General features: G+C 43.0%; 1 protein-coding gene across 7 annotated transcripts in view; it reads right to left on the reverse strand.

Moving 5' to 3' along the window:
- The window catches only part of Zfh2 (Zn finger homeodomain 2), a 292,674-nt gene that overhangs the window by 112,467 nt on the left and 159,657 nt on the right, over positions 1-20,550 (reverse strand). Inside the window, exon 1 of one of the 7 annotated variants that reach the window (XM_071795757.1) lies at positions 9,670-9,809. The exons of the other annotated variants lie outside the window; for them this stretch is intronic. The gene's annotated coding sequence lies outside the window, so the exon portion shown is untranslated. Of the gene's footprint in view, positions 1-9,669; positions 9,810-20,550 lie in introns of those variants that run through there. 7 annotated transcript variants of the gene reach the window in all.

Genomic DNA, 20,550 nt, shown 5'->3' on the forward strand with positions numbered 1-20,550 from the left:
AGAGTAACAGCTAAGCGTTCGAAAGTTAAGCGCTGCAACATTCATTCTCACAAGTCTGGAGGGACATAAAAGTGATTTTGCGAATCGGGCCTAGCTGTGGAAGAACGCTGCAACACGAAATTGAGGCCTAAAGCCTATCGAGTGCGTTTCACGCTGGTTTCACGACGGTTCAACGCGATCGATCGACCGATCGGCCGGGTCGTATCTCGGCCTCCACGACGCAGTGTAAAAAGGTATTATTTTACGGGGGAAGATAAGGTGATGAGAAACAGCCGTCGCGTCTCTCGGCGGCTATCTGAATCGCTGCCGGACACCCGTTAGCTGTGCTCTAGCAGAACGATGTACTCACGCGGCTTCGCAGATACGAGCCGGATAAGGCGGATATTCAATTATTCATATACCATTAGCCGACGCACGTATACCGGGTGTGCGCGACACGAAGGGATTCGCGCGCAACTCGTTTCGTAAGTACTGGTGTAATTTCCTCGGCCAACAACGTGTCATTATTGGAAAGTCGGAGGGGGAGAGCCGAACGCGAGGGGGAGGAGGAGCAGGATGAGAAAGGAAATAGACATAAAGCAGGGAAAGAGGAGAGAAAGAGGGAGAGTAGGATGGAGAGGAGGAAGGAGAGGGGAGGAAGAAAAGAGCGTAATGTGGCCGTCGATAAAGGTGTATCGATAGCGGTCTCAGCGGCGTCGATGATCCGCGCCTCGTACAATGAGTCACGCGGTGAATGATTGATTGGATGACTAGTGAGTCAGTACGCGGGTGCGCGTCAAGGAATCTTTACGTCATTCTGGACGATCATGCTGATTTTAATCGTCGACGGAGGTCGCAGGACTCTCAGACGAGATGAGCGTGCGCGCGCGCACATGAGAAGGAGAACAAATTTCGATTCGAGTCCATTATCGCGCGAAGAAGATGTGCGATTTCATAAAAAATAATTGTTGCGGTAAACGTAATTACGCTGGGATCTGTAGCGAAATAGTTATATCGACTTCTGTGATCGTGTAAGTGTCTATTAACATGGTTAATCATGAGTAGCAAGTTTCGAGAAAAAATACAGAAGATTAAAATATATTAAATATAATATGCGAAAATAAAGAAATGGAGAATTAAAGCATGCAACTCCTAGAAGGAGTTTGTTCTATTTCTTGGCGATTTTTCGAAGGGGTTTGTGCTGGAGAGGTCGGAGATCTAGAGGTTCCTGGTTGGGGAGTTTGTTCTTGGGAAGAACTTCCCGAACGTCTTGCATGGGGATAATTTTTCTTGGGATTTTTTCGGGGAGATTGTAGATTGAGAAGCTTCTTCTGAGGAACCTCCTACATCTTTGCAGAGTTTCTTCTTCTTCGACGGAGGAGATCCGGGAGGAGATCCGTCCATATTATAGTTTGAGCTCTATTTGTAATTAAGACAACTGATTAGATCAAACAGTTGTATATGTGGTTCAAGATTGGGTAGTTTCCTTGAAATTCCTTTTTGGGTAGTATGAATATAAATGTTTGCCTCTGTCTTGTCTCTGCATCCAATTAACAATTTAATAATATCATAAAAGCGTTTCTTTTCTCAAGCTCGATACATTTCTATTCACTTCCAGGATGTCTTGTGTCGATTACACGGCCGTCAGGCAGACAGCGCTGTAAATATCTCGAACTCGAGAAAATCCTCGCGACTTTTTAAGAATTGAAGCAGCAAGAAGAGCGAGTCGATTCGTGACTCGCGAGAGGTTCCGATCTCGACGCGAAGGAGTATTCCCGCACATAATGCACGCCGCCCACGTGACACGTTCTACGACTCTCGAAGGGATGAATGGAGCAAGGTAATCCTATTTCGAAGGCGGGACCGTGAGGAATGTCCTTGTTTCCTGTGCTTCGTAGGGTTACGCTCTCCTAGTCGCGGAGTATTCTTATCGGAAGGTAGGATCACATAGTTAGGGTCGCCCACGCCGACGAAGGAAACTTCCTGTTCGAGACGCACTATATTCCAGGCCATTAATTTATTCGTGCGATTAATTGTATTCTGTCGCGATAATATCTAGCTCTTCCATATTATTTTTTAGCGTAACGAGAACAAGTAACAATGCGATTGTTTTGTATCGTATATTATATGCCTGATTAACGATTTTTCGAAATATCGATTATCAATTTATCTATATATTTCTTGATTTTTATAATTCTAAATACCTACACCCTACACACGTTCCTTTTTCTCTTCCTCACGATTTGTGTGTTGAACGAATTTGACAAATATTCAATATTTACAAAATTATTAAAACGTTTCGCGGATAGATAGCGAGAAAAGTTGGAACTGTGAAATTATATTCAACTTTACACGCGCACGTCGCTGCTCGATCGCTCTGCAAACAAATCGACGATATAGCAGCGTATGCAACTTTATCATTACCGCTGGAGAGGTATGTACCATTCCGAATTGCTCTCTCGGTCTTTTCGCGTTTTCCGTGAGATGTGCAGTGTATCGTTAACGGTTAATTTGCCTGACGTGACGTACGAGCAACCCGTCTCACGCTTTGACACGCGTATTATTTATCCACTAAGTCGGAAGCGCAGCCTCGCTACTGAAAGATATGATTGCAATAATAATGAAAGCAGCAACCGCACTCGTCGTGTTATGCGTCGACAAAGGTACGCGCGTGTAAACCAATGCGGATAATCTCGGCGCATAATCGATCATTTTGTTTTCACAAAAAGCCTACGATTTCCGATCGAACGATTTAAAAATTCTATCTGTCAGACAGCTGTTCATTGCACTGATATATTCGCTCTCTTAATTCTATCCTCGACAAAATTATGAGAACTTACATGACATGATATGTATAAATGTAATGAGAACATGTTTAGTTTTAGCTTCTCGATCAATTGGTCCGTTCACTTTACGCGATTTAAAGTGCTACTAGTCCAGTGACTGGATGCGTAAAGTGAATGTAATATTTCATTGACATATCGTTTTGCAGCCAATGCTGAAAAAAATTGCGGCGCGTTTCAGCACGTTTGATCGATTATCGCGCGACTCCGGGCGTGAAAATCAACGGTAGCCGCGATAATAATTGCACGCTCGTCGCGGATTCGCCACGGCGAATTCCGCGATGGCGTATTTTTCTCGGCGCGCGATCGCGTTCGCGCTCCGCCTCGACGAGCGGGCCTCCGCTTGGCGCTGGTCGGTGGATATTCGCGAATAGTATCGCTGAACTGGCTCCGGGGGGCTTCGCTCGAGAGCACGTGTCCGTCCGGCTACATCCGACAGATAGACAGACAGGCGAAGCGGGAGGAAAACACCGAAGTGTGAATATCTCGTGACCGGTTACACACGGCGAGCAGGACACTTTTGCGCGTAGCGTCGCAGTCGTTGACACGCTGATTTGTATTCGCCTCGTGAAAGGAAGGTCGCAGCGTGTACTAATCGCTCAAATTCTTTATGTTTCACCAACCGCCATCGCCGCCGCGTCTGCATGCAGCGAGAAGTCATTCGTTTTCTTCGCGTCGATCTACCGACTATTGTAATTCTCGTCTGATTCTTCTTCTGCTTCGGCTACTTTGCCGATGTTTTCCTTCCTATTTTTTTTTTCGTACGTCGCGTGTACTTCGTACGCGATTTGCACTTAGTGGCAAAGGCGGAATAGTTGTGTAGCATTCAAAGAATGGATCAACAAGATATTCCGGATACCGAGAATGACTCTCTGTTTTACTTACTGTAAATTAAAACGGAGCTAAAATCACGGATGTCGGTTTCCTACATTCTTAGCCTGAGGGCCAAGAAAAAAAAATTCTATGTATGTATGGTTTACTGAATTAACAAACATCGATTATCAATTTTTTTTCCAATAATGTTTATAATTATTGCTAACTAGATATAAACTTATAAACCCTAAATTGACTTCGGTCCATCGGAAATTGTACGTTTTAACATCTATATGTTTAAATATTTCAACGTCACGAAAGATTTTGATCACGTTTCATCCTCGAATCTTCAATTACTATTACTACCGTCTAATATATATATCTACAGTGAAAATTGTAAATATACAACATCACTAAATGGCCCGACGTAGTCAAGATTGCCTTATCGCCTATTAGTTCTGATTGCAACTATGTTATCGTCACCTTCCAAGGAACTAGTCGTCTTGATTGATATCGGAAAGCGTAACGGAAGCATAAATGACACCTATTACGTCAATCACGTCGTTTAATCTCCCAGTGATCAAACATTTATATTTTTCGTTTTTTCCCTTTCAAATCCTCGATAAGCGAGAGCTCTCTTTCTATCACCTGACCATCACCGATTTATTTTACGATCGGAATTGTAATCGTCGCTTGATTGCTATGACTGCGTCGCGAATGCATAAAACATGAATTTACTATGACAAGAACATACTCTCTGCCTAGTTTTAAGATCTTTCTACGAGAAATAAAGCGACTTTTTTAGTTTACCAGATGTCCGCCAATAACGTGTCCAATTGCAGCAAAAGGAATTGTAATTTTTATCAATTTCAGTACACGAGTACGATTCGAATCAATATATGACGATAATATTCGTTTCATAAAGCTGAAGATAACGCTTGAATTATGACATTGCGAGGATTATAAAATGCACATTTCAAAAAGTGTTATAAAAGTTTCTTTTCTAAAAAAAGATATTGACTTATGTCATTTCTTACAGGTATTGGAGATGTTTTTATAAAAATACGTTATTTATTCTTAATTACACCGCTAACGGCGTACTCGCTATTTTTATTGTCTCGACCTTCGTCAGGCACCAGAACCGGTTGAAATTTTCGACTTGAATTAAACGGAATGACGTGGCGTTCCGGTTCCAGCCGAAGGTACTACTTAATTGGTACAAACAAATAATGACGGAGTGAAACAGCTTTAACTTCGCGCGTCGGCCGACGTGTCGGCCATTAACGAGCGTCGCAACGACGATTGCTATTTAATTGTGTCGTTTGTTACCTCTCCCCGTTTGTCCGCGTATTCACGGCGCTTCATTCTAGTTACTTAATGAGTCGCCTAAAATTTACACGGAATTAAGTGGAATGACACGGCGTTTGGCGCCTATCGAAAGGACTCGATTGAAGAGGCGCGCGATCGGCGGAGTGATGCGCGCACTAGACGATACGTGGACGGTTAAATCTGCAAGCGCCGGTAACGAGGACATGATCACAGGACGAAGAAACGAGGAAGGGAGGGATCGGATGGGACGGGATGGGGAGGGGGAGGAGGGTCCTGCAACACGGAGGGCCTTAAGTCCCCGCGCTATTGAAGACACGATCCGACGACGATTAACTTCTGAATAGATTCAAGCACGATGGCTTTATTACATGTATCGAGAAAAAAGATAGCTTTTACTGGAAAAAAATGTAAAATTACTATTTTTGAAGACAACAAAGCACGTTCACTCATATCTGCCTCATAATAACAATACTTCCTAGAAATATGTTTTCCGACAATGTTGCAATTTACGTTACATTTACTATAAAGTCAATAAACAAAATGTTAGTATATCGGTTTGTTTAAACTAAAGAAACAATGTCAAAATTTAAAAAAATTAAAAGTTAACATCTTTCACCTGTTATGTGAGATAAGTGCATTGGAACAAATTTGTCTCGATATCGAATGAACCTGCTACGCAGCGGCACGTAATTCCAGAGAAAACATCTCAATGTTTTGACGTGTGCCTGCAGAGTGTGTACGTGGGTACGAGGAATAGAAGCAGAAATTTCACACTAAAGAGCCGATTCCGATGCCAAAGTAACCGCGAGCGTTTTTGAAATGCAAAATTCTCACATGCCGATATCTCGCGTGTTAGTACAGTTCGTTCACGCTTGCCACTTGCGGAGAGAGAGTAAAGATACGCTTGGACAAGTAATTTATATGATAAACAACGTCAATGTGTTGTACTGCCGCGTGTGTAACTATTATCGCAACGAGTTACAATAGAGAAGCACGACACGTCCTCGTGCAGGACGTGTGCCAAGAACGATTCCTAGTACGATCCTACGACAATTCGAGGGCTGTCTGGAGCGAAACAATGTTCGAAGTTGAAAATGTCACAAAAGAGCGAATAAGAAAGAATTACAATACCGTGAAATAAGTCAACGATTTATATTTCTCTCAAACAATAAATGTGACTTACGTACTATAACTTACTATTTATAACTATTATCTTGCGTTGATATATTTTATATGTTTCGCTTTTTTCTTTAATATCATTTTATTATTTTATACATGTCACAAACATCGTAAATAAATATCAGACACTATATAAATATATTTCTGTATTAATTTTACGATTTATAGACGTTATATATATTTCTAGCGCTATGAAAAATTTATTAAGCGCACGGTGCACAAAAAATATCGCGGGTGGCGAAAAATTTAAATCCTATTCTGCCTCCGACAATCGTGTCACGAGTGTTGTGAAAGGTCCGTGATCGGGAGCGACGCGGGCAACGCGACGTGGCGAGGATCGACAGACGAGTCGCGCCAGATCCGGATGCCGGGACGGAGGCTGCGAAGTGGATCGCTGGGGCGATTTCGTCTTGCGACTATCGCCAGTCTCTGAAGCGCGGGCACCGCGCAAAAAGTCGCTCGGGGCCGGTCGCATACGTGCAACGTAAGCACACCTATGCAGGTGTATACGGCATACACGCGGCCGGCTCGCGGAGCGCGCGACACGCCGCACCGCGCGCCGCAAGCTCCTCCTGTTCTAAATCACCGATAGACATCTCAAGGCTGCCTATCCGAGACTGTCCGAGAGTCGCCGGGGCGTCAATTCCGGCGAGCACGCCGAGCCGGAAAATAAAAGAGCGAAGAAGACCGAGAAGAGAGAAGATCGCCCCTTCTTCCATGGTATTCTGTGGGGTTTCTCTATCTTCTGTCTATCTCAACCTTCTCCATCACGCTCGCGGGAAAATCTTTTTCTCTCCGGATCGTATCTCTTGGTCAAATGCGCGTGCGTGCAAAAGAGAGAGAAAGAATTCGATTATAAGGCTGTCTGGAAAATTGCGAAAAGCGCAAGAGGTCAAGGAAACTGCGAAAAATTTCTACGGCACGATAAAGATAGAAATGAGAAAAGTTTTATCAGCGACATGTATCAACGTTTTAGTATCTTATAATCATCGGAAACTATATATTCAGAAGAAAATGTCACATCGCAAAAATTCACTGATGATCGCTATTATGCCACAGAGAAGGACATATAGTAAAGTAAGGTCAATGCTAACCGATATCAAAGGAATCAATTCGTACTTAAATGCTGCGTGTGGCGAGGAGAATGTCGCCAGAATCGACCGCGTAACTACTTCGTCCAAGCCTTTTGTCGATCGAACAAAATAATTAACGAAGCGAACCGGGACTCTCGTTTGAATCGATACAATTTCCGCGCGTGCATGCACGCATATGTGTGTGTGTGTGAGTGAGAGAGAGAGAGAAACACGAGCGTGTGTGCACGTGTGTAACGAGCGAGCAATTGTCTGAAATCACCGGTGTTACGCAACACTAATTAAATCCTGTCGGTAATCACGGCCGCCGATACCATTAGCCATGACAAACATTGTCAAACGGCGCAACGAGGTATAAATAACGTTCATGTCGGCGGCGATACCTCGAGCCGAATATAACCGACGTTATAATAGTCATCGGCGCAATTTAGTCACGTCCTCGTCTATTAAGCCGCGATCGCTCGTAGACAATCGCTCGCGGAGGCGGACATCGTGACATCAGGAACGAAGATGTCTAAAACCCGATATGGAACTTTCGACTTTGTTAATTGTACACGCGCGATCGAGTGCAATTTTCCTATGCGTGTAACTTAAGGATATATCAAAAGTTCTATTTTATTTTAAATTTTATCGCACACGAATAGATTTATGCCTCTCGCGATTACACTTTTATACATATTCATAAACTGGCGAATTCTAAATCCGTCAAACAATGTACACGAGGCGGCAATAAAAATGTTTTGCTCACTTGAGGATCAAAATGCAAGAAACTACTCGGGTAATTTCATTAGTCTCCTTGATGGCCAAGGTGTTAAAGAAGAAAAGAAGAGGACGAACGAAGGCAGGTGTATTAAATTTTGATCGAGGGAGTGCCTCGTATCGCTTCTCCCCGGTAGACGCGTGTTTATATGCAGCCGCTTTAAAAATCCGCTCGCCAATCCTTCTGAGCAGTCCGTTCACGATTCCGACCTTTACATTCGTACAGCATGTCGAACCAATCTGGTCGCGACATCACGCGCCAAATATGCGAGGTGTGGCGAAACAGAAAGACAGGAAGAGAAAGAGAAAGAGAGAGAGAGAGAGAAAGAGAGCGAGAAAAAGAGAGAAAGAAGGACAGCAAATCGGCGCCCACACCGAATTCGCGCCACGCCATTAAACCACCCAGCGAGGATCACCGGTTCGATGCAAGGTTGCGGTAACGTGCACGCAACCGGCTACGAATGCAAGAATGAAATCCGAAATTGCTTCAAGCTCGCACGATGCGTCGAGGGTATTTGAGTACCCGACACTTCAGCCGAACGGTGTTTATCATTTCATTTATTACCGAATTAGATTCATGGTTCGTAAGAAACAATTGACGAGAAGGGATTTTATTTGCGTAATCTGTTAATGGACACGAGCTCCGTGAAGATCGGTAGTGGGATCGTCCGAGAGCGATCACGACGACAGCTCTCTTCTCTCGACGGCGCGAAAAAAGAAAGAATCACGCAGCCCCAATCGCTGGAGGGATTGGTGGAAGGGAACGAGCGCGGCGAGGAACGTGTACCGGACCAGTTGTGACACAAGAAGAGGGGACCAATGGCTATCTTCTACTACGGGCCGGACACATCTTATCCGCGATCTCATCTCTCACCCGGATTACAAACTAACACACCGGGCCACGACCCGCGATGTTCGCTTCGGAATTTTTATATTTACGTTATCGCGTGCCGAGATAACAAAGCCCCGAGTGTTCCGTGTAGTTTTTAGACGAGAGAATGCGGCACGGTGCAACGAACTCTTGGTACAGATGTAAAAATGCTGCTGGAATATCGGGGAGTGACTTGCAAATTTCGAATGAATCGTCGGCTTATACGAAACGCTTTCGACACTGTCACGCAGCTCGTTAATATATTTTAATTCTTAATAACTTAATTGCTTTATTAAAGAAGGCTTATTTAATCAATGGTACTCTGCGCTCTCCACATTGCTTCATGCGAGAGAGCGAAACGCTAATGCTTCTTTGAGAGCGAGAGATCATAGTATTCCAATACTGATTCGATATCCGCGTGATAAAAGGAGACATTACGCGGATAATTAATATCTACTTGCGTAATGACCCGCGTACTCGATATGTCGCTGTCTTTCACTTTCACTGGAAGGACAGAAATTAGTAGGCCGTAGCAAAAGGCTGTAACGGATGACGGTTATACGGTGTCGAGTTAACGTACAATATATTTTTTATCTAGACTATATCAAACAGGCTAAAAATTCCCGTGAAAAATTGTAGAAAAATTTTTTGCGTATTTCCATTTTATAAGTTATGTCTGAAGTACCCCTCGTATTTCACAAAGCCATTAATACTTTAACTAGAAATGTCATCTATCTGTGAATCCATGCAAAATTTACCTGTAATTACACATACAATTAATATGTGTTTACGTGTCTATACATACGGACACAAAATTTTGTTGCTTATTTCCATTCTATAAGTCATGTCCTGGAGTACCTCTCATATTCCACAAAGCCATTAACTTTGACTATAAATATCGTCTGTTGTCGTCGTGGTCGTCTGTCTATGGTTCTATGCAAAGTTCACCTGTAATTACACAATTAATATATGTATATGTCGCAATTAAAATATGTTAATTAAAAATTTATGTTGCGTTTTTCTTATCTCAATAGCGGCAATGTGCATAAAAAGATTTATAGGAAAACGAGGAAGTTTACCACCAGTCTCTTCGTCATACTGTCGCAACGCACTAACGAATAAGATCGCGCGTCTGAGTTAATCGAACTTGTTCTCATTTATTTGTCAAGCCTCGTCGGACCTCACGCTCGGGGCTTTGTCTCCTAATCCCTAATCCGCAATCAGGACCCATTGTGTGGGCATCGGGGCCCACGGACATACCGGTACGCGCATGCTCGCGCAACCCGTCGTGAATGTTAAGGCAGGAGGGATTATGAGAGATTAAAATCGTGAGACAGAGAAAGATTGAGAATGCGCGAGGGAGGCAGGGGGATGGATGCTGGTCCGCGTGAGATGAAGATGAGCGGGAGTGGAGGACAGGGAGGACAGGTAGAATTTGGGCGCGGGGGAGAGACGAGGACGGGGGTGTTCCGCTCACGAGACGAAGATGAGTCGCAACGTGGGTCCTGGCGGATAAGGGGAGGGAGGGATATTCAAATAAGTTGATTCGTTAGTCGGCCGGATTAATTTGCTACGACGGTATCGGATGTGCCGGCGCATTCATTAGGCGGACTGTCGGTAGTCCTCCTCCGTGGTTGTTCGTTCACGTGTAGAAGGATAGTTGGTGCCTCGCCGGGTGTCCCAACTGACTTCTACGGGAACGAGCCGCAAAAACTGTGCGGAACATTAAATGGAAAGGCGGCGAACACACCGTGTGCCTTGCAGAAAATAAAGAAACAAATATGATATAAAAACGAATAGTGAGATCGGAGATTGAAGTAATTAATCAGAATACTTTGAAAGCATATGAATGAAATAAGTTAAGAAAAAGAATAGCGGCAAAGAGATAGACTTAAGAGCGTTAGCAAAAATCGTCGGCGTTTCGATTTGCTCGTTCGAATATCAACTATTACGCGATGAATATACGTGGCTGCAAGAGTCTATAATATATATATATATTTGTCCCTGCATCGATAAAACAAACCTGACAAAGTTTCTGCCCGAGGTGAGAGAGACGCCCGACGCAGGAAACCGCATGTGAAAAAGAAGGACGTCTGGCAAAGAAAGAAAAACAGCAGCAATAGCAAGCGCGACCAAGAGAAAGAGAGAAAGAGATATCGACGAGGATGAAGAAAGGAAGGAAGGAAGGAACGAGACGGAGGATCGGTCTGACTGGGCGACAACTATTGTCGCCGGCGTGAAATATTGTTTTCCATGCCAGGCACGGCGCGTATGCACGAATAACGACACGTCGATTAATGTCCGCATTGCCAACCGCATGGCCGTCTATTAATAGCGGCGTCGACGGCACGGAGATTTCTGGGTGGTGCCACCGATACCGTTGAAACAAAGCGAAACGAGAGGATTTAATAATAATTCGCATTAAACCAATTAATGACAAAGCAACAATAGCTAGAGGAACAAAGGAGAGATATGATTGATCTGAAAACCAAGTATTTCTTAATTTTCGGCAATTCGCATGCCTCGGTACGTTGCACCTGCGTGCATCGTGGATACTTCTTCCATCGCCATTTTTTTCTTATTCGACAGCGGACATTTAACTTTCCAATGCGATCCGAATTATTCGCCGCGACATTTACGAGCGCTAAACGCGACATCGTTTAATTCCATTTCGTTCATCGCACGTCGCGATGTGAACTCACGAATACCAGCCACACATCCTGCGGACAGCTAATGAGAGCGCCTCTCTCGCGTCTTTATTTAATACCTCGAGTTACAGCGACGACGCGCGTCCACGCGCGATGAATTCCGCTGGACGTTTAATTCGACGTTTCAACGTTCCGCACGATAAACGCGTAAGAAAAGGCGCGAACGCCCTCGTCGGGATTTAATCGGACACCGATCGCAAACAGGCGCGACTGCGAAGTGTATTCGCCAATTAGCGCGATAATTCGCGAAGCGCAACGCAAACCTGCATTTATTTACACTGCAGCGAATCGCCATCGGCGGTAAACGACTTAGTAACGATAAGTAATACTTGAATTATTCATTCCAATAAAACACGTGTCTTCCTCGAAAATGAAACGAAAAAAGATCCGTAGTAAATTCATTAGGATAGAACGTCGTCATTCAGAATAGATTCAAAACAGATGATAATGCAATAATGATAATGCGAATAACGTGTCTGCATAATAGATCGAAATATTTCCACATCGTGCAACCTGAGGCCTGGTTCCTTCCGATCGTTTATTCTAGATTGTTTTAGAGCAAATCTATAATTACTTTTTACTATAATTACTTTACTTTCCTTTTCTCAATTAATTCACGCGTGACTAACTGGCGTACTCAAAACTATGATATGCATGCGCGCAAATTTAAGTAAGAACGATCGACGATGCTGATTGAGATATGCACATCGGCGGATATTCTGCCAATCGGGAGCGCGCCCTTTCCCACTTTCGCTCCGATCGCTGCGATTAACGCAGCGGGTCCCGGCGATCATCCTGCGCGAGATCAGGTCGGTCAACTTCGTAAATCGTCCCTCGCGAGAATCCCCGGACTTCTCGGGAGTATGCGCGTCGACGTAAAGAAGAAAAAAAAAGGGAAAGGAGACGCCTTAAGTGCGCCGCAAATTGCAGTTTATGTATCACGAGGTGTCGGCTACGGGAATCTGTTAACCGATTCGCGACGACGTCGTCGAGGGTATCGATTGACAAACCGGATTTCACGAAATCGCTCGTAATGTTCGATTAATATAATTTTCGCGCGGTGAAGAGTCCCTTTTGTCGTGTTCAGCGGTTGACCTCCGGATTGATAAGACGCGACTCGATTTAACCAGCGCGTCGTCCTTCGGTAATCCGCAGATCGTTTGCGAGTCATGAAGCGCGAAGACAATGGTCGCGCGAATAATAATACACGATATATACATATAGAGGCATGAGAGCCAATTCGAACGTAATCTCTGTTGCTCAGGATCTTTTCCCGCGACAAAGATGTTGCACAATCCAGCATTTAGTTCTTAACGGTTAGTTTAACGTCCAATTTTAATTTTATCTTAAATAAATAATCTTATTACTTACTTTTACAAATCGGGAATCAATTTCATGCTAATCTCTATTTGGCTTTATAACGATTACAAAAGATTACGCGTAAAACGACGAAAAATATTTTAGAAAGACGAGCTCGTGTATTTGTGTTTTATAGAATATATGCGAGGTTCTCACTGCGGACTTGAGGATTAAATATTAATTTACGTTATTCTCATTTACGTCAAAAAGGAAGAAGGCTATAAGATCATGCCGAGTCGATCGAGTTGCCTATCGACGTCTGTTATTCTCGGGACGCGCGTCAGATGCAATCGGATCTCCTCTAATTGACAGTGGCAGCGCAAAATCGTAATACTGTGACAGGGCTTGTCAGATTTACGCGGTATATTCGACAATCGTTCCAATTAAGCACGCGGCGGAGCGACCTGCCTGCCGCTCCTACACGCGGCGCGACACGTAGAGCTAAGTGTAAGTCGATGTAATTGAGAAACTACAGTCGGGAGGTCGTGTATAATGGAGGCAATTAAAATCGTCATGAAGGTTCTCTTTGTGATCGGACGATCGACATGAGACATGCCTACAGCCCGCCTGGAATTCATTATGATCTCAGGCGGTAAGTATCGATTTGTTTCTCGATGTCGTCTTAACTTTCATCCCCATTCGTGTTACCTTGTGCTACATTATATTGTGTATGTGTGTTAACATTTGTACCAAAGTCTCACGAATAATTCTCTAATTATTTTAATACTTAAACCCGAAAACGAGTTATGCAATTTGAAAAATACGAATATTGGCCGCAGAATTCGCTGTAATTAAATGCATTTGTAAACTCGAGATATAGGCGTACTTTTATATCGTGACATAATTTTATAAAGATACGTTATGATTGTGCTCGCGCGTGAATTCTCTGATTCCGGCTTGATTTTTGTTCGATTCGCTTGTTCCCTTAGAACTCTTCGTGAACTTTGGTACTTGCGGATACTTCGGTTCACAATAGGTAGCTAATAATGCAACAAAAGGGCTCGCCGTAACCGGTTGAACCCGGAAAGCTCGTTTGGCTGCGTCTTAAGCCGCGTTAACAAATGCAAATCGCGACACGGCGACTTTTCCACGGGGATTAAGTCGGAGTATCTGTCTTCTCTTGTTCGGTTACTTCGATTTCTAACAAATGTCGTTCCTTTTTTGCCTTGTATCGTATCGCATAATTTGTCTGGTTATAGATCGTGAGATCAAATGATCATTGTTGGTAATAAATAATACAATGCATAATATATCTTATAATAAAAGAGAAGAGAGAAAGAAGGAAAAGTGAGAGGAAGTTTTATTTCTTCCTCTTTCTTTAATTAGAAAAGTTCGAATAAGATGTCGTTTAATGTGTATATTCTGCATTTCGTATTTTAGTACTTTAACTGTTCTTCAAAAATAACTTCGATAAATTTGGTTGTATTTGATTCGATCCTCGGATTATTTGCGTCCGATCCATTTTTATTTTTAAATAGCTATAAAGTGACGGTCTTCGCGTGTCGTTGATCGAACCTCATTAAAGCGTATTTAATTTTATGTCAAAGAATCTTTAGCGAGCGCTATTTAACGACAATGCGGAACATTAAGAAGCTCCTTTACCATGTTTAATGGTGATCATGGAAAACTTTGCATATAAATAATCAACTCCAATCTAAAACTGTACTATGATGGGATACCAAGTTTCGTTACTCATTCATATAATACAGTGACGACAAATGGAGATTCAAAATACGAATAGAAAAAAATTAAATATGTAGTTGAAATTTTATAGTAGAAATAAATGTTTGAAAAGAACTGATTTTATATAAATTTTAATACAAGATCCGAGAACTATTTAGTAAAATTTTACTTACCAGTTTTCGTAAAAGTGAACCGACACTTTTTGTTTGTAATTTAGATAATGAGCGTATAAACGATGGCGGTAAATGCATATTCTACTCTAAACGATCAGCATCAAAACGATTAACGTTATTTTCAAGTCCTTAAAATAACACTAGCAGTTATTATAAATAAAACAATCTATAAAAATACTATCAAAATCCTAAACATTTCTCTCAGAATTACCGTGTTTGAGATTTCAACTGTCGAAGAATAAGACGAAATATGAATCTTTCCCAGGCAACGCTGCCATGCCGTAATAAATGTCCAACGAGGAGCCATTTGTGTGTCATCCCGCGCGTGCATTTCTCGATCGCGTTTCACCGCGCGATCGATCGCCCGAGACAAAAGCGTCGGTAATTAATCCGAGCGAGCGGAGAGCAGCGGCGGTCGTACCGGTAACGCAAAAAGGTCTTCCCCGTCTCTATACGGCGGGAAGCCCGCCGAAACGCGATTACGGCGTAATCGGCGGGTAGAAGCGAAGCGTGGAATTATCAGGATTTAAGGAGGCAACAAAGTGCGTTTTTACGAGGGTCCGTCCAAGGATGGCCTTTATAGTCCACCAAGCTCGTATTCCCGCTCTTCGCGTATCCTCTCTTTCCTCTGTTCAAACCCCCCTCCGGCTCCCCCCTGTCGTTCCGGCGCGCACGGATTGTATATATGTATAAGCAGAAATACCGGAATAATCACCGCTGAGATATAATTAAGCCACTAATGACCACCGTGGACCGTCCGTGGTATAGAGCGGCCAGCATCACCACCGGTCGGAGCCTCACGCGCGCCCCGTTCGCGATAATTATCAAATAAAATAAACACCTCCGAGAAGGGACACGTAATGAATCAAATCGGGGGCTCCCTCGGCGAGGCCGCGCCATCATCGTGGCGAGAGGCCCCGGACGCATTCCACCGCATGGAACGGATCGAAAATACCGCGAATGCGACGACGAGATTTCGGGGACGGCACTAATCGATATTATTACGCTAATAACGCGTTTTCGGACATAATGGCGACGCTCTCGCGCGGGCGACCCGAGGTGCGTAATGAGCGTAATTACGCGAGGAATGCTCAATCTGTTGGTAAACCGATGCCGAGCCGACCAATCTTTGGATAAGCAGCGCGCCTCGTCGAGAGATTTCACCGGAGGAAAATTGATCTGGTATCTCGATAAACCGTCATGTTAATCATGTACGCTTTGGATTAATGATGCACAGAATATTGGACGAGAGTAGTGTTAATTGTACGTAAATTTTCAATGATAAGATAGATTGATAGTGATAGAAGAGAAGAAAGTTGTGTCCCTGCGAAGGAGGAGTGAATTTGATGTGTGGTGAAGTTTTCAGATAATATTTATTCCATCACATAATTCCTCATAAATAAGAAATAGAGCGGGATATTTGAGTTTGAGGATGAACCTGTAATCTCCTCCAACACAGGGCTTTCCTTCTTCGTGATATTACTAATGTAGATGTAATGGCTGTAATTACGCACTATAAAGCACATGCGTGTGTGTAATATATATATATATATATAAATCAGAAATAAATCTTGAAACTTTGAAAATTGTAATAATTAAGCAATCAAATAATGTCTGTAAATTAACAATATTGTGTAACGTCGTAAAACGAATCTTCATGCGATTGTTAAAGAAACTTACGCTTCTTGTGACAAACAATATGAGAGAATCGATGATAAGTGAAAAATTACATTACATATGGTAGATGACTTGACTTTTCAAAAATCTCACGACTAGATCTTCTTTCAGCTTTGACGTCTCTAGTATTTTTATTATCATTAGCATGCTCAGATGCGCCCGTAGACAGATATCCGAGCAGGCATGCGAGAAATGTACGACAGGTCGAAAAATCAGCGTGCCGGAGACGTGCGAATATTTGTTAGCGTCGAGAATCGATCGCACGATTCATCCGCGTGTGCACCTCCCGCTTCGTATGTCACGCGTCGTTCCCTGATGAATTTTGCGCGAGAGATAAGGGAGCACATAATCGTGCGTGTGGGACAATCCGGAGAATGCTAAGCGGTATTTAATACCTATACTTTTACTGCATATATCTGCCGCGCGCCATTAGCGATCGCGGGGACCGCGCGCGACCGATTTATATTAATCAAACAGGGTACAGATACATGCACGCGCATACATATGGCATATTCGGAGAGCCGTATTTGTGACGTCCAGTGCCCGTATTAAGAAACAAAAGCCAACTCGTTAAAACTTGTTACAAATAATTAATTCTTGCCGCATAGATAGATTCTCCTCAAAATTTAAATGGTTTAACATTATCTTACAGATTTATTAATCCCCTTTTTACTCTGAAATTGAACAACACACGGAAAACTTCAACAATATCACAAATTCGCATATTCCACGAATTCAACGATGCTGTTTCATACAATCGTAGCATAAGGAAGGAACTATTCGTTATATACGAAGGGATTCGCGTGTACAGTCACCTCAACTTTGAGGAATCTCTCAATTCGAAAAACATGTCGGATCTACAAATGTTTATGACGATTTTAATTTCAAGAAAAGATGACGCGTTATGGCAAAAACGGTTTAAGAGAAACGGATGTGAAACGGAGTAATCAAGGGTAATCCCCGAAGGGCTAGGGAGCGGGTAAACGAGCACGGCAGGATTTCTTGTGGTGTATTGCGCGACCGGGCCGCTACCAACCCTGGGGCTTTGCGTTAGTAACAGGGACGGTCGAGGCGCGTTCGCATAAGCCGCGATAATAGATTATGATAATAAACGGCATTGTGTCGACGTAAAAGCGCCTAATACCGGGCCTGTGTCATATTCATGATTCTCCGTGTCGCCCAATATCGCGAGGATTGCTGGAGATGTCGTAAAAAATGTGCTGCTCACCAGGTAGATTTCGTTCAGGAGAGATGATCCCGAATCTCTAACGTAATCTTGGATAGATCTATTTTTCCGATCTTTTTTCCCGTAACACGTGCGCGATTGTTTCTCATATTTTATAAACACTTGACCTTTTTAATTCAATGCGCACGCTACTGTTATTTCTTTTCGACGTCGAACGAATTTCAAGTTGCGCTACATCGCGAATATATTAAATGCAAATTCTTTCAAGATGGAAACGCGTCACGTGAGCCTTAACTATAACGTTATACGTGCGATTTTGTTAAAACAATTATGATAGAATGAGAAAGTGAGGAATAAAATATATCCTTTCGTGGAATATCGCCAAATTACGCTCCTATACATTCGTACACATTATACTGTTATATTATGTACATTATCATGATATCTGAATCTTATTAGTAATATCAATGTAATTCCTGCCATCAGATACATAAATAATTGGAGATTTCTCCAGTAAAAATTACGCGAGCGTTTTCCTCGCCAAGAAATCGCGATTACGAAAGTGCACTCGTCTATTGTTGCGTCCGCATCGAATATATTAGCCCGCTAATGATGTGTAATTATACGTCCCCGTGAAAAATATGGACCGACCGGTTATTGCCGGGACTTGCAGATTTTCGCCATTTCGTGACTAAAAATCGAGCATAACGACGGACGCCTGCTCGCATTTACCTGTTCCGATACCTAAAGGGAGAGATCCGCAGGTCCGATTCACGGAAAAGATCTGATTCCGTTCGGCGCAGTTTTACGACGGCCGGCCGCCCAAAATCAATGCGCTCCACGTCGTAATAATTTACGGCCACTTTTAATTTTCCCTTTACGGCGTATACGCGTCGCCGAGCGAAACGTATTAGCGGCATTTCGGCCGTTTTATCGACTTCGGGCATGTTAATCCGGGCCCAGTCGGAGTTGGCTCTTTCAGGCACGGCTGACGGAAGGAGGAACCCGATATCGTCGGGAAATGAAGTTGAGTTTATGCCGACGAATTCCGACGCATGCCCGGCACACGCTGCGACAATGCACCGACGACGGATATACGGTTGCACGACGCGTGCACGACGATCTCGGGCCGAATTTATGCGCGCAGCTCTCGCGCGTGCTCTTAAACAGCATCCGTTTACTGCCGCGCGGCAGAGAAACCTCTCCTCTCCTTTTGCGACGTCGTTGTCAACCCTACGTCGAAGTTTCTACGAATTTTTTATGTAAATATCGGATGAAAGATACCCTTTCCCCAGCGAGCACACGACGGTGAATACTTCCTTGCGACAGCGCGCGCGTGCCATGTGCTTAACCCTCTCCGGCTTCAAACGTAGTCGTATATATTATGCAGATTATATACGAAAAGTGATATAAAAATAAATCAGCTAGATATATCTTTCTAGTCCTTTTGATAGAGATAAAAAAAGCTTATACATAAGCTTAAACGTTTCTCTCTCTCTCTCTCTCTCTCTCTCTCTCTCTTTCTCTTTCTCTCTCTCTCTCTCTCTCTCTCTCTCTCTCTCTCTCTATATATATATATATATATATATATATATATATATATATATATATATATATATATATTACCTTCAATAGAGTAGATTAAAAATTACCTTAGGACGGAGAGAAAGTTGAGAAAAAAATTAATTGCCAATAAGAATACATTCCAGATACATGAAATAACAGATTATTCTCTATTTGTATATTTCAAAATATACATAGTTTTTACTTGTACATACTTTTAATCACGTATTAGTCATATTAGAAAAGTATTTGAGATAAACATAGGTTCAGAATGATGTAACTAAAATATTTTATATATCTCTTAATAGTAAAATATTTTTTAATTTTTCTTATCTGTACTATGATAAACTTCTTGAGATAAACTTTAACGTTTAACAAAGATACACACAAATTGTCGCTGCGATTATATATATAGTTGGGAAACTTAGCAGCAAAGTGGCTGATCAAAGAGACGCGAAAGGGGGAACGGAGAAATTTCATTTTTGTTTCGTACAGCTTCAAAAGTCGATTTAATAACACAGAGGAAGGATATGTATACATATGTACCTAACATCGAAAGTAAGAGGACGAAGAGAAGGCGGATGTCGCAGTTTAAAAAATAATCAGCCAGGATGCGTTCGTATAGCTAGCGACGTAGATAGCGTACGATCCTTTATTTCTGTGAGTTTCATGCAAATCTTCTGTAAGAGGGGGTGGCCTCTTCTTTATGAATACGAGATTAGGGCGCCGCGGAAGCCACCGTTGCGCGCGGCGGTTCGAGAACTAGGAGCGCGCAGCACGAAACGGGAATTCGTAATCGACGGGACGGACGAGACAGACGGCGGCCATACGCCGCCCCGTTCATTATAAATTGTGCTTATTAGTAAAGCCGGTCGTTTTACGTTGCAGTTAAACGCGGCCCGCTAAAACGCTAACGTCGCGGGGACAAGTCACGCTCTTTTTTCGTCCCCTCTCATCCCATCCCTTATTTTACCGTCGATGTCGAACTGCACGGCGGAATAATCGCTACGCTACGAAATTGCGAGCAATTCGAGCCGTAACGATACCGTCGCGTTCCGGTAACTAATTTTAGCATCACAGATAATATTACCCGCGATATATTTACGCCCGTTAGCGGGTTAGCGAGAGCCAATCTTATCACGCGGGTGAAGATAACGTAATTACATCGATACAAAGTTGCGTTACCTCTCGCGATTTCCTCCGCGAGCGGCGTAATAATTGTGATTAATGCTAATAGAGTAAACGCATGCAATTTATATATATATTAAAAAAAAAACTGGGCGAAGAAGAGACTGAAATTATCGCGTGGCAAACATTTAATGAAAATTCGTAAAGCG

Source organism: Temnothorax longispinosus, chromosome 12, assembly GCF_030848805.1.
Source record: "Temnothorax longispinosus isolate EJ_2023e chromosome 12, Tlon_JGU_v1, whole genome shotgun sequence".
Lineage (NCBI taxonomy): Eukaryota > Metazoa > Arthropoda > Insecta > Hymenoptera > Formicidae > Temnothorax > Temnothorax longispinosus.